This window comes from Oncorhynchus kisutch, linkage group LG28 (assembly GCF_002021735.2).
Source record: "Oncorhynchus kisutch isolate 150728-3 linkage group LG28, Okis_V2, whole genome shotgun sequence".
Classification (NCBI taxonomy): Eukaryota; Metazoa; Chordata; class Actinopteri; order Salmoniformes; family Salmonidae; genus Oncorhynchus; species Oncorhynchus kisutch.
In genome coordinates this window covers 26,470,687-26,486,000 of record NC_034201.2, presented here as the reverse complement: position 1 = coordinate 26,486,000, position 15,314 = coordinate 26,470,687, and the positions used below count along the sequence as shown (strand labels likewise).

General features: G+C 40.8%; 1 protein-coding gene across 2 annotated transcripts in view; it reads right to left on the bottom strand.

The window, feature by feature from the left end:
* The window catches only part of kcnj6 (potassium inwardly rectifying channel subfamily J member 6), an 82,291-nt gene extending 74,541 nt beyond the window's left edge, over positions 1–7,750 (bottom strand). Inside the window, exon 1 of one of the 2 annotated variants that reach the window (XM_020464605.2) lies at positions 7,516–7,750. The gene's annotated coding sequence lies outside the window, so the exon portion shown is untranslated. Of the gene's footprint in view, positions 1–6,432; positions 6,673–7,515 lie in introns of those variants that run through there. The other variant, XM_020464604.2, reaches the window with a different exon arrangement.
* Between the last annotated feature and the right edge of the window lie 7,564 nt (positions 7,751–15,314).

Sequence of the window (15,314 nt, the reverse complement as noted above, 5' to 3'; positions counted from 1 at the left end):
TCCACCTGTGGTAAATTGAAATGATTGGACATGATTTGGAAAGGAACAAACCTGTCTATATAAGGTCTCACAGTTGACAGTGCATGTCAGAGCAAAAACCAAGCCACGAGGTTGAAGGAATTGTCCATAGAGCTCAGAGACAGGATTGTGTTGAGACACAGATCTGGGGAAGGGTACCAAAAAATGTCTGCAGCATTGAAGGTCCCCAAGAACACAGTGGCCTCCATCATTCTTAAATGGAAGAAGTTAGGAACCACCAAGATTCTTCCTAGAGCTGGCCGCGTGGCCAAACTGAGCAATCAGTGGAGAAGGGCCTTAGTCAGGGAGGTGACCAAGAACCGATGGTCACTCTGACAGAGCTCCAGAGTTCCTCTGTGGAAATGGGAAATCCTTCCAGAAGAACAACCATCTCTGCAGCAGTTCACTATGCAGGCCTTTATGGTAGAGTGGCCAGACGGAAGCCACTCCTCAGGAAAAGGCACAAGACAGCCGGCTTGGAGTTCGCCAAAAGGCACCTAAAGGACTCTCAGACCATGAGAAACAAGATCATCTATTTTTTTGCAAACATTTATGAAAACCTGTTTTTGCTTTGTCATTATGTGGTATTGTGTGTAGATTGATGTGGGGGGAAACTATTTAATCAATTATAGAATTAGGCTGTAACATAACAAAATGTCGGAAAAGTCAAGGGGTCTGATACTTTCCAAATGCACTGTGTGTACAGTACCAATCAAAAGTTTGGACACATCTACTCATGGGTTTCTTTATTTGGACTATTATCTACATTGTAGAATAATAGTGAATACATCAAAACTATAAAATAACACATATGGAATCATGTAGTAACCAAAAATTACCTGGCCTCCACAATCACCCGACCTCAACACAATTGAGATGGTTTGTGATAAGTTGGACCACAGAGTGAAGGAAAAGCAGCCAACAAGTGCTGCTAAGACTGTTGGAAATGCATTCCTGGTGAAGCTGGTTGAGTGAATTCCAAGAGTGTGCAAAGCTATCATCAAGGTAAAGCGTGGCTACTTTGAAGAAACTCAAATGTTAAATATATTTTGATTTGTTTAACACTTTTGTGGTTACGACATGATGCCATATGTCTTATGTCATAGTTTTAATGTCTTCACTATTATTCTACAATGTAGAAAATAGTCAAAATGAAGAAAAACCCATGAATGAGTTGTTGTGTCCAAACTTTTGACTCGTAATGTCGACATCAACTCGGTACTGGTACTCCGTGTATATAGCCAAGTTACCGTTACTCATTGTGTATTTATTCCTTGTCTTATTTATTTTTTTATATTCCTAGTGTTATTATTTTATAATATTTTCTACTATTTCTCTTTTTTTTCATTGTTGTTTGTAAAGCATGTGACAAATACACATTTGATTTGATTTTATATGCATTGTTGTGCAGAGATAGAATGATAATTGACATCATGGAAAACATTAATGATTACTTAGTTTGACTAACTTTTCTAAACTTCTTTCTGTAGGTCTACTTCATCATCATCTTCTGCATGCATCCCTAATCCCTTCCTGTAGCCTACCTGTCTCTGGCATAACGCATTTCCATCTCTCACTCTATCAATCTTGCTTGTCCATCTTCCTGACTTAAAATGCGATATTCTAACGGATCAATCTTGCTGGCAAAATGTAATTAAATATTGCTAAGTTATTTAGCTATAATGTAGATGTTTTATATAATGAGGACCCAGATACGGAAACTGCTGCATAGGCAAAACAATAATGTAAAACAGTGACAAGCTGGCCCGGGATAAATTTGCCCCTCATTGGCTACTATGTTCCAATATCAATGTTCTCAGAGCTAACAAGGTGACATGTAAAGAGCCTTAGCTCCCTTTAAAAAGGCATGTGTAGATTTTCCATTTTTATTTTGTGATTTTCTGCATTCTTTGGTCAAGTTTGTTTGTCTTCATGTGTCCTTGTTGATTGTATGCCTAAGTAAGTCCTTTGCTATAGGCCAATGCCTTTTATTTCAATGCATGTGTACTGGGGCGTAGGAGCAACTCTGACATTGAGGGGGACACATTTTGCTAGGGAAGTCTGGGGGCATTCCCCCGCATTTTTATTTTATAGCAAGATGTAAATGCTTATTAACCTGCTATCATTTCATCAGAGGTCATATATGATCATTCAGAATAATTTACACTATGACAGATCATCAGTCTATGAACTCTGTGAGCTTGGAGAGACACTTCTCACTAACTTCCCTGTTTGTTTGTGGCCTCTCTCTCCCTATCTGCCTGTCTGTCCGTGGGTATCATCACTGCTGCCTCTCTCCTGCATGAAGTTAACACATGCAATATACCCACTACACCAGGGATGGGCAACTTTGATGGGGATGGAAGCCACTAAAAAATCTGAATTCACCATGAGGGGCCGCAGTGGCTCTTGGGTCTGCTTACCCACATCCATACCCACAAATTCAGTCAGAGCCAGCTCTAGCCTTTTGGGGGCCCTAAGTAAAATTTTGTGGTGGAGCCCCTCCCACCTTGCGAGCAAGACAGTGACAGTATATCCACAGAGGAAGTGATCAGAGCAGTTGCAATTTGGACGGAGTCTCAGTTCAAGAACAAGCAAATGTATAACCTGTGCCTGGCTCGTCATTCAAAATTTTAAGGTGGTCTTAGAATAGGTAGGGCGCTTGGTTCTAGAAAAGATTAAAGGGATTAAACTAGCAAAAGAGTGGGAACGTACAGTAACATCCTCTGCCACCAACGTAAAAAAACAAAGAGCCTTCAGAAAAAAAAGTTTTTGAACATGCCCAAACCAAGGTGCATTTAGTGGCAAGCATTTTAGACAAGGCTAAAGAGGACACTCAGGTTGTAGTTCACCCTCAAAATATGTTTTTATATTTTCATATGAGTTCTTTTGTAGTCTACATTGATTTATTTTATTTGAAGTTATATTCAGATATTGTGATATTTGTTCTACTGCCTAATTGAAGTCTTAAAACTTCATTAGCATACTGTTTTTTGTCCGGATTTTTGGATGACTGACATGCCCAAAGTAAACTGCCTGTTACTCAGGCCCAAAAGCTAGGATATGCATATACTTGGTAGCATTGGATAGAAAAAAACTCAGATTAAAATCATGTCTGTGAGTATAACAGAACTGATATGGCAGGCGAAAACCCGAGGAAAATCCATCCGAAAAGTTTTTGGGGGGCGGTCACAAGCCGTTTCAGTGCTTGCCTATGGGAAATACAAATAGATAGGACCCAGGTTGCAGTTCCTATGGCTTTCACTAGATGTCAACAGTCTTTAGAAAGGGATTCAGACTTGTTTTTTGAAAAATTAACAAGAAGTTGGAAGAACTACAAGGTGTCTCTCATTAGAAAAGTTGTCTTGTTGGTGCCTGAATGAGGTGCGTGCTCTTCGTTACTTATCTTCCTTATTGAACATACTATTCTCCGTTAATATTATCGTTAATTTAGATATTAGAGTATCTGGGGATTAATTAGAAACATCGTTTGACTTGTTTGGAGGAACTTTACTGGTAACTTTTTGGATTTGTTTGTATGCATGTTGAAGGAGTGGATTACTGAGATCATTGACACCAACTAAACTGACTTTTTTTGGATATAAAGAAGGACTTTATCAAACAAAACAACCATTCATTGTGTAGCTGGGACCCTTGGGATTGCAAACAGAGGAAGATCTTCAAAGGTAAGTGATTTATTTAATCACTATTTGTGATTTTGTGACGCCTGTGCTGGTTGAAAAAGTATTTTGGTGTGGGGCGCTGTCCTCAGATAATCGCATGGTAGGCTTTCACCGTAAAGCCTTTTTGAGATCTGACAGTGTGGTTGGATTAACAAGAAGTTAAGCTTTTAAATGATGTATGACACTTGTATTTTCATGAATGTTTAATATTACGATGTTTGTATTTTGAATTTCGCACCCTGAAATTTCACCGGATGTTATCGTAGGTGTCCCGCTAGCGATTCCTTCGCCAAAAGAGATTAAAAATCATATGAAATTCGGGTCTGTGCATACAGTGGGTCTTCTGCCGTGACATCTAAAAATGATTCTGTAATTGATATCTTGAAAATTAGGCTATAAGAAATTCTGACTTGTGTAAGCCCAACCACTATACTCGAGTATGTGGGCATACTATAGGCTATGCGTATGTTCTGCAGTGACGTCTAAAATGCTTCTAATTAATCAGCACCTTGGAGAGCGCTGTCCATTTCACCACCATAGATAGAAGGCTACTTGGCAGTTCACTGTCTGCTGCGCTGCTACATTGAGTTTGTCACTTTTTTTCACAGAGTGAGTGTGAAAGGGGTGGGGGGGAGTTATCCGGGGGGCTTTGAGGTACCCCAATTTACAAATTAATCACTGGGGGCAACCTCCAGTCCCCCCGGCTCCTACACCACTGCATGTGTATGATTTATCTGGCATAGTTTGCTTTCATGGTCAGCTGTTTAATGCACTAGTTACTTTCACATTGAAGTCGGCATTTGAAGTCGGCCTTGTTGTGACTAGATAGCATGTGTTATCTATTTCATGTTGCACTGACTGCGTTGTTCCACAAGTAAATTAGTCAATCTATGCTTGAGTAGTGGTTGACATTGTACACGCAGTTCCACATACAGTACCTTTAAACCTAATATTGCGGTGATAATTCATGGCTGGGGTGATTTTTTATTTGTTTTGCTGTTCTCGAAATAGCGAATTTTCTTGGTGTAGAAATGCAGTAAATGAGCATCAACTTAAAAAAGTATCCTTGGTTTTCAGTTAAGTCAACATACATGGTACTCCAGTCCACAAAATCATATCATCCATTTAAAATGCATGCTTTCTGTCCTGCTAGCCTACATGTGAAGGCATTGGATATATGCTTGGGAGAAGCAACCTAACTTTCATTTAGGCTAGGCTACATGTTTCCTACATGCCTGACAAAGCAATATGACAGCCTGATAAGTCGACCCATGATATTCTAAATACAGCCTATCCAAGACATACAGCATTCAGGCTACATTACCAGGCCTGCTTGTAGCATATGCTTATGCATAGCACTTTAAACTGGGGATTGTCAAGACGTTTTATGATTTAAAACATGTATTGCTGACGTAGGAAGGAAGTGTAAAGATGAGAGTAAGAGCATGCGCTTTTTCGCTGTCCAAGGTCCTGAAACTGTTCCCACGATTTCAGTGAGCTATTGGAGAAGTGCTGTAAATTCACGTGTGCGCTTTTGTCCATTTGCTAAATGTGTCGGGCAACTGCAATACTAAGTGAGAAGTAGAACATGCATATCAACACCAATTCATTAGGCCTCCCTATGATGAAGTTGCCAGGTGCAACATGTGCGACGGTCTTAAGTGATTTATGCTATAGGCTACTCTAATGGTAACCTACTAAAATATACGTTTCTGAAATTTGATGGACCAAAACAGCTTATTCTTGTAAGTAAAATCGTAAAGTGACAATTTAGCCTACATGTTATAGGCCCTAGCAGCGTAGTTCAATTATCCTCCGCTGAACCAGTATCATTGCGTTAGAGACCTGTCTAACGCCCGGAAAGTTCAGATTCAAACTCCCATTCACCATATCTGTATGCATTATAATGTCCAAATGGGTTTGGGGATCACCAAATATGGAGTTTCTCTGAGAAACTATATTCATTTACCCCTACTACGGCCGGGATGTATTTCCAAAAATTGTCTAAATAAAAATGTACAAGCAACCTAAAAAAAAGAAGCATATTTGCCACTAATTACTGCCACAAACTGGTTGGAAGTCTACAACAGCTCAATAAGCGACATCGGAGGTGCCGAATAGCCATTTTTTCGGGTTACTTGTACATTTTTATTTATAGCATACCTTTTTTGGAAGTAGCGTACGGTAGTAAATATAATTATTCAGCGAAACTCCATAGCCTATTTGGTGATCAACGAACGTAGTTCGACATTATAGGCCCTAACGCTTGTAGAGCTGGTGAATGGGAGTATGAATCTGAGCTTTATGGTCGTTAGAGAGGTCTCTAACACACAGGCACTGGTTCAACCCTCCGCGCCTGCTTTCTGGGTTAAGTCACGTTACAAGTCAGACGACCTGCAGGCTACCTAGGTGGCCTAGGTAAGCCATTCAACTCAATGTTAGCCCATCTCTGAAACATCAGCCCATTTACGTAGCCTATGTTGTCACTCACTATAGATGTTACGGGTATGCTAGCTAATCGCTTTAGATTTTTTTTCCAGGTGTAACGAATGCACCTGAGTAAATTAGTTTGGAAATCACTGTGGGCTAGTGGAAATGTTTTGGTAAACTGCGCCGTCGCAGAAAGGCAACAGACTGGAGCTTAGCCTATAGCCTAAAAAACATACTTTTCTCGATATATGATAGCCTAGACTAAGCAACAGGCTTTGCTCACAATACTCGTTTCACTCACCCGGCTTCTTTCCTGTGAAGATAACTTGTGTGTCAGAATTGTTCCCCTTTTCGTTCCCAAAACAGACTCTATCGTTTTTTTTCTTCAGCGCGGTGTGCGAGCGCTCTACCTTTCGCTTTGTTCTGCCATCGAACCGATCCCCTTTCAGCGAGAAAGCTGCGCGCACGATGCATGGTTTTGAATGTGAGATATCCACGTCTCCACGTCGCCATGGAGATGGAGGGAGCTCTTTATCCAGAATAGAATAGGTATCGCTTTTTTTTTTTTTACCGACAATGCTTCACCGAGCCGGCCCCTTCAGCATTTTCTTTGGCCCCAAAATGCTCTATTGTCTTGATCACAAATTTTATGAGAAATGATTCTACCTATGGTCGCTCTGCACTCATGCATGCCACGCAATATAAAAATCGTATATTCTAGAACATCAAGAAATGTAAGCGCTGTGTTTGTAAGAACAAGATGCAGTTTAATGGAAACTGCAATTACTAACAATGAAATGTTTTTTATGGTACACTAACATTATTAGAAAGGTTAACAATACAATTAACTCAGAGACTTCAAGGAAGATAAAGTGCTTAATATGCAGTGGAAAATAGGCCTATGGGCTAAATAGGCTACACAGATTAGACTAAGATTAGACTAAGAGTAGACTATTAGAGTACTTTTTTTGACTGATTCTTCTGATAACATACACACAATTATTCAATTAGCTTGCTGTTAATAATGTCTGAGAAATTAGAATTAAAGGATATCAGAGCATGTGGAAACCCTCTGTAGTTTCCACTGTTCCCTATTCACGTGCCTTTAGTTCATGTTATTAACAATCGAGTTGTCATGATTTCAAATTCAAAGCGTGCACCGACAGTTGCTTTTTTCGAGAGAAAAAAAAGCATTAGGCTACGACTTAAATTCATAGATAACTCGATACTCTCGTGCACTTGGAAAAATTAGGAAAGATAAAACGGGAGCACGGTGCAATGTGTTATGTAATCCCCCACTCCCCCTTGTATTATCCGTAATTTCTCAGTCACCACAAAACCGGTCTAACGTGCAGAAGAAAAATAATACATTTACATAGCCTACCTTGTTAATAGACGCCGCTCTTAATAATTCATTATGTTTAACAATTACGCCTGGTTCCCGATGGTTGTCGTTTAACACAGGGGCGAGGAATATGAGTTGCTAATTTCACATTTCACCCTTCATCTTGTTGAAACATCCATCTCCTGTCATTTTGTCATGTCCCCTTCTTTTGAGCTCGACCAAGTAGGAAGATAGAGAGAATGGGCGAAAAAAGAGTGTGTCTTTGAGTGAGCGAGAGTGCAGGCTATTTGTGTGTGAAAAGAGAGGGGGGAGAGAGAGAGAGAGAGAGAGAGAGAGAGAGAGAGAAAGAAAGAAAGAAAGAAAGAAAGAAAGAAAGAAAGAAAGAAAGAAAGAAAGAAAGAAAGAAAGAAAGAAAGAAAGAAAGAAAGAAAGAAAGAAAGAAAGAAAGAAAGAAAGAGGGACGGAGGGAGAGGACTTCAAATAGCTGAGATCCAGGTTGTTTTGTATGTATGGACAGAGCTGTCAATGTAATAGTAAGGAAGAGTAGGCTATTGAGGAAATCACCGTGGGTCCGTGGAAACAACCCACCCGGGAGGTATAACGCAAGTCAAAGATCAGACAAGAGGACGTCATCAATAAGTCATTCAAATACAGAAGAAACAGATCATTTCACATTAGTGTATAGTAGGCTGAATATATGCCATGCAACTGCAAACAGTGCCACATACTGGAAATGCAAACGCAAACATTTAAATATTTTTCTGTATCTCTCACTGCATGTTAGACTGTAAGGTCAGACCAGACACATGTTTGCTGAAATCATTATTGCATCTTCACAGACAGGTTACTTTAGTGGTGCTGATATACTGTGTCATCAGAAGATAGCATGTCATGCATTCATTATGTTGTGCACAAATTATCTAAATGCCCTCTGCTTGGCAGAAACAAAATAATAAGCTAAAATAAGCTCTTTTTACACACTATGTTTAATGGATGAAAGAGCATTTGTGGGCTGTCACTCATAGATTAGGACAAGGGCTGTCCCTTAGTTTGGTTCTGGGGACTGATGGACTGATTACACTAAAGAGCATGTAGGTTCCAAAAGACACAGGAGTCATGGTTAGCAGAGTTTAATACATTACAAAATACACATGGCTATTGCTGTGTATAAAACAAAAGCTCCAAAGAAAATGTCATCCCATGGGTCTTTCCGGAACTGCTACCTGTAACACAACTCTCTCCAAAGTAATTAGTTGTACGCATCACTGTATAGCATACCTGTCAGAGGCACATTTTACCCATAAATCTTTTCTATCCAAGACAATGGCATTAAGACCCAGGGGAACAAGACAATTTATATTTTTTGTTTGGCTTTCAGGCATTACCCAACAACAAAAATTTACAGGATTTATATTGTCAATTATATGAATTTATCAACCTGCCTTCCGAAGCATAAAATATGTGACGTGTGATAAGTGATGGGTCACGTTGTCTTTCATGGCTGGCAGGCTACACAACTACCTCGTCTTAAACTTTACTGTGACACTGCAACATAATGGTTTGTTTTACGACCATAGTAAAATATTATCTATTGATGTAACCTTTATAAGCTTTACTAGAAGATTTCTATCATTTTCCTGCACTCCCTTTCTCCCATTCTTTCTTTCCAACTCCTCTCTCTCTCTCTCTCTCTCTCTCTCTCTCTCTCTCTCTCTCTCTCTCTCTCTCTCTCTCTTTCTCTCCATCTCCTCCTCTCTTCCATCTCTTATCCCCCTTCCCTTTTCTCTATACTGGGGTACATGCACACAAATCATTCTAATTCATGAAGCTATACAGTTAGTCTCACTCAATCTGCCTCAGGAGCTGGCTGCGTATCACTCTTGGTAAGCAGGGAGACATCAGTCTGTGGTACTTACACTAGCTTGTGACGCACTTGTTTCAAACATGAAAGACGCCCGACTGATATAATGTAAGAAATAATCTCTCTCTCTCTTCCTCTCTCTCTTTCTCTCCCATCCCCCTTGGTGATGTGTCGGGGTGTGTGATCCACATCAGAGAGCGGCTCAGGGACCTACAAAGGAGACAAGAGGACACCTGCAAAGTGACCACACACACACACACACACACACACACACACACACACACACACACACACACACACACACACACACACACACACACACACACACACACACACACACACACACACACACACACACACACACACGGCAAAGCAAACATTTACACACATCAGAGCCTCATGTCAACAATGTCACATAAACAAGTGCTTATCCTGTACATCACATGTAAATAAGTCAATGTTGCACTTATTGAACCTGATCTACTATGTATTATAACTAGGGTCCTGCTTTTTGGTGTGGAAATTGCGGCACTTTGCTTTTATCTGTATTTCCAGCATAAGTGTTGCTGCAGGTAGAAAAACCTGGGAAATGTTCTGTAATTGAGACAAGCTGTCTCCAATCAATCAATGTCTGGTTCTGCGTGTGTGTTTGGCAGGGGGATCGACTGAGCCAAGGGAGGCGTAGCTTTGCGAATCTTAATCACACAAAACCTATTATTTGGCAGGGAATAACATTAGTGATTCAACACCTCAAGCTGATCCTCTCCAATGGACTCAGAAGCTGTGATACCATTCGAGAGGCCTGTACATGTGAGCGACTTGGTATAGAGAAGCATGGGGACACACTCTCCCGATTTGAGGGGCATAGTGTAGGGACCTTAACCTAACACCTAGTGAGTTTATCAAGACATTCGGACAAGTGCCTCCATTTACACACCAAAAAGCAGGGCCCTAATTATAACAATATTATAAAAAATAAAAAAAACAGAACATTATATTTTATACTAATACAATTGCTTATAGAAAAATATTTAATACACATTTTTCTCAAAAAGATAGGGGTCAAAATGAATGGCACCTCTGTTTTCAATACCTTTCAATACATCACCTCAGGATAACAGAACGGAACCTTATTCTAAAATGTATTATGAGATTGGAGAACACATTGGGAGGGATCATAGCCCATTCGTCTGTACAGATTCTTTCCATATCCTTGATATCCTTCATCTGCGCTTATGGACTGCCGTTATTCAAATCAAACGACAGGTTTTCAATGGGGTTCATGTATGGAGACTGAGATGGCCATTGCAAAATGTAGATTTTGGGGTCAAGTAACCATCTCCTTTTGGATTTTTGTGTGTGCTTGGGGTTATTGTCTTGCTGGAAGATCCACTTGCGGCCGAGTTTCAGCCAAGGCAACCAGGCTTTTGGCTAAAATGTCCTGGTACTGGGTAAAGTTCAGGATGCTGTTGACCTTAACAAGGGCCCCAGGACCAGTGGAAGCAAAATAACCCATAACATCATATTTCTGGAATGATGGATCACGCTTCACCATCTGGCAGTTTGATGGACAAATCTGGGTTTGGCGGATAACAGGAGGACTCTACCTGCCCTAATATATAGTGCCAATTGTAAAGTTTGGTGGAGGAGGAATAATGGTCTGGGGCTGTTTTCTCATATTTCAGGCTAGGCCCCTTAGTTCTGGTGAAGGGAAATCTTAACGCTGCACCATACAATGACATTCTAGATGATTCTGTGCTTCCAACTTTGTGGCAATAGTTTGGGGAAAGCCCTGTCCTGTTTCAGCATGACCATGTGCATAAAGCGAGGTCCATGCAGAAATGTTTTTTCGAGATCGGTGTGGAAGAACTTGACTGGGCTGCACAGAGCCCAGACCTCAACTCCATTGAACACCTTTTGGATGAATTGGAACGCTGACTGCGAGCCATGCCTAATCTCCGAACATCAGTGCCTGACCTCACTAATGCTCGTGGCTGAATGGAAACAAGTCCCCGCAGCAATGTTCCAACATCTAATGGAAAGCCTTCCCAGAAGAGTTGAGGATATTATAGCAGAAAAGCGGGGACCAACTCCATATTAATGCTCATGATTTTGGAATGAGATGTTCGACTAACAGGTGTCCACATACTTTGGGTCATGTAGTGTAGATCAGTAGGAATATCTGGGAAGAAACCAGCCCCTTGAGTGTATAAGGTCCAGAAAAATTTCCAGCACCCACTAAAATACATTATTATCACACTCTCTGTAGCTGCTGTGAACAAGACCTTTAAACAGGTCAACATCCACAAGGCTATGGGGCCAAGGGATAATTTAATAGGATGTATATGCAGAGCATGCGCTGACCAACTGGCAAGTGTCTTCACTGACATTTTCAACCTCTCCCTGACCGAGTCTGTAATACTCTAGAGGCGAAAGAAACGCACACCAATTTAGGCAAGGTGCTGGCTAGTGGAGTGGAACACTTAAAAATAAAGGAGAGCCGCACACTCTAGGAGCTCAGATGCAAAAAAATGTATGTCCAACGTTTCAGCAGACAAGCTGTCTTCATCAGGGTATAATGAGTCTGTAATACCAACATGTTCCAAGCAGACCACCATAGTCCTTGTGCCCAAAATAGTGAAGGTAACCTGTGACTACTGCCCCGTAGCACTCACGTCTGTAGACATGAAGTGCTTTGAAAGACTGGTCATGGCTCACATCAACACCATCATCCCAGAAACTCTAGACCCACTCCAATTCGCATACATGCCCCAACAGATCCACAGATGACGCAATCTTAAATCACACACCACACTGCCCTTTCCCACTTGGACAAAAGGAACACCTATGTGAGAATGCTATTCATTGACTACAGCTCAGCGTTCAACACCATAGTGCCCACAAAGCTCATCACTAAGCTAAGGACCCTGGGACTAAACACCTCCCTCTGCAATTGGATCCTGGACTTCCTGACGGGCCACCCTCAGGTGGTAAGGGTAGGCAACAACACATCTGCCACACTGATTCTCAACACGTGGGCCCCTCAGGGGTGCCTGCTTAGTCCCCTTCTATACTCCCTGTTCACCCACGACTGTGAGGCTAAGCACGACTCCAACACCATCATTAACAGTGGTAGGCCTGATCACCGACAACTATGAGACAGCCTATAGGGAGGAGGTCAGAGACCTGGCAGTGTATATCCTTCCCCTGGGTCGGCAGAATTTAGCAACAGTTTGATTAAGGCTTTGGAGTCAGGGAGAGGCCATGGTCAGTGGGTACGCAGGGCTTAATCTGCAACGAATTTGGGGATTGAGATAGAATCCTTAATAGAGAAGAGATCAAATATTTGTTTGAGGATGCTTGCCTGGATAGATACTTGCATTCTGTATGCTTTTCATCTTTTGTGAAAACATTCTATTAGTTTGTGTATCAGTCTAATTAGCTCTGTGATATGTTGCATAATCTTTTCGTAAAAGGTCCTCGACCATCTTTGACTTTCCAAAAGCTAGTTGTCTTTGTTGTTTTGAGCATTTCACAGATTATGCCCTCCTCTCTGACCCCCCACTGTTTGAAAATCTCATGAAAAAATACACAAATGCAGACACACACGCACATAACACTTCCAGATAAATCTTTTAAAGTCTGAAAACATATTGTTTACGTATACCTGTTCTGACCTAAGAAAAATAATAGTCACACACACATCTTTCCACATAAGAATTAAGAGAGCAGACTAAGTTTACTCCCTGCCTCGGAAAGAAAGAACATTTTGACCTTATGTTAGCTTTACATTGCATTTTCAGCCTCAGCCTTGTGTTAAGGGTTTTCCCTCCAGACAGGTAGACACTATTTACTAACGGGAGGTAGACAGTGTTTACCGTATGTATTATTATCCACAGGGACAACAGGATGGTCTATAAGGCCGGAGCCAACACTGTACTTTATGCCATTTTTCACGTGTTTATTATTTAAAACTACTTGATAAACTGCTGGTGTGTGTGATTCAGACTGCATGAGTAAAAAAGGACATAAATGACAATTTCATGTTCTAGTTACAGAGCTATTTTCAGACGGGGGCCTGCCTGTCGCTGCCGTTAAATAAAATGAGGACAGCTATCTCTCTCCCCCAGTCACGTACCCCAGGAAATACTATACCCTCCTCCACACACACACTGTCAGTCAGATTGCTCAGAACTTCACACCACAGTGCAGTCATAAGCCTGATCTAGTCCAGGTCTATGTACTTTATGTGACCTGCTTTTCATAGAATGATGCAGAAAGGAACTAGTGTAACTGTCACAGAAAGACACAACTTCTGAAAAATACACACATTTGCACACACACTCAAACACACACACACAAACAAACTCACACACACACATGTGAACACAAAAGACACCCACGTCTGTACCTTGTGTACACACACAAACACACGGACAGCACAGTGCAGTAGACTCAGTTCAGCTAAAACACTTTTGATTGTAGCGAGACAAAACAGAATACCTCCCATTGTCTGTGGCCCTGAAAAAGCTCTCTGTACAGATGTAGGATCTTCATTTTAGCCTGTTCTCTACAGCAGGAAAATAAGCCTGCAGCAACTGGAAATGTGAATTACTATGTGAATTATAATGAATGGACATTTTTGTTGATAAATTATGACATTTCAAAATGGAAATTACAAACTTTAGAATCCATTTTAAAACTCAAATACACTACAAGTTTGCAGTTCCTGCATTGCAATTAAATTCTCAGCAACAAAACAGAGATCAAATTAAGATCTTACATCTGTAGCTGGAGCATGTTGGGAGCATATTCATTGAACCATGACCCTGTGTGCAGAGCTGTAATAGGCAAAGTTATCTTGGTGATTTGGGAAGCCATAGTCAGTCAATAAATAACATAATAATAATCTTAGGAAAGGTTTTCATCTTTAGCTCACAATCTGTGGATACTATATGATTAGAAAGGTAAAAATTTAAAACATCACAGCAAAATTGAAAAATACATGGAAACCAAACAAGAGTGGTCTAGGGTGAAAGGTGGGATGGGCTGAGAGTGGCTGAGGGGTGGGATTAAATATCTTATGTATTATTGTTATGTGATTGCTTTATATAAAACTACCATGTATGTTAAATGTGTATGCAAAATGTGTATGTAATATGAATGTACAGTGGGGCAAAAAAGTATTTAGTCAGCCACCAATTGTTCAAGTTCTCCCACTTAAAAAGATGAGAGAGGCCTGTAATTTGCATCATAGGTACACTTCAACTATGACAGACAAAATGAGAAAAAAAATCCAGAAAATCACATTGTAGGATTTTTAATGAATTTATTTGCAAATTATGGTGTAAAATAAGTATTTGGTCAATAACAAAAGTTTATCTCAATACTTTGTTATATACCCTTTGTTGGCAATGACAGAGGTCAAACGTTTTCTGTAAGTCTTCACAAGGTTTTCACACACTGTTGCTGGTATTTTGGCCCATTCCTCCATGCAGATCTCCTCTAGAGCAGTGATGTTTTGGGGCTGTTGCTGGGCAACACGGACTTTCAACTCCCTCCAAAGATTTTCTATGGGGTTGAGATCTGGAGACAGGCTAGGCCACTCCAGGACCTTGAAATGCTTCTTACGAAGCCACTCCTTCGTTGCCCGGGCGGTGTGTTTGGGTTCATTGTCATGCTGAAAGACCCAGCTACGTTTCATCTTCAATGCCCTTGCTGATGGAAGGAAGTTTTCAATGAAAATCTCACGATACATGGCCCCATTCAATCTTTCCTTTACACGGATCAGTCCTCCTGGTACCTTTCCAGAAAAACAGCCCCAAAGCAAGATGTTTCCACCCCCATGTTTCACAGTAGGTATGGTGTTCTTTGAATGCAACTCAGCATTCTTTGTCCTCCAAACACGACAAGTTGAGTTTTTACCAAAAAGTTATATTTTGGTTTGATCTGACCATATGACATTCACCCAATCTTC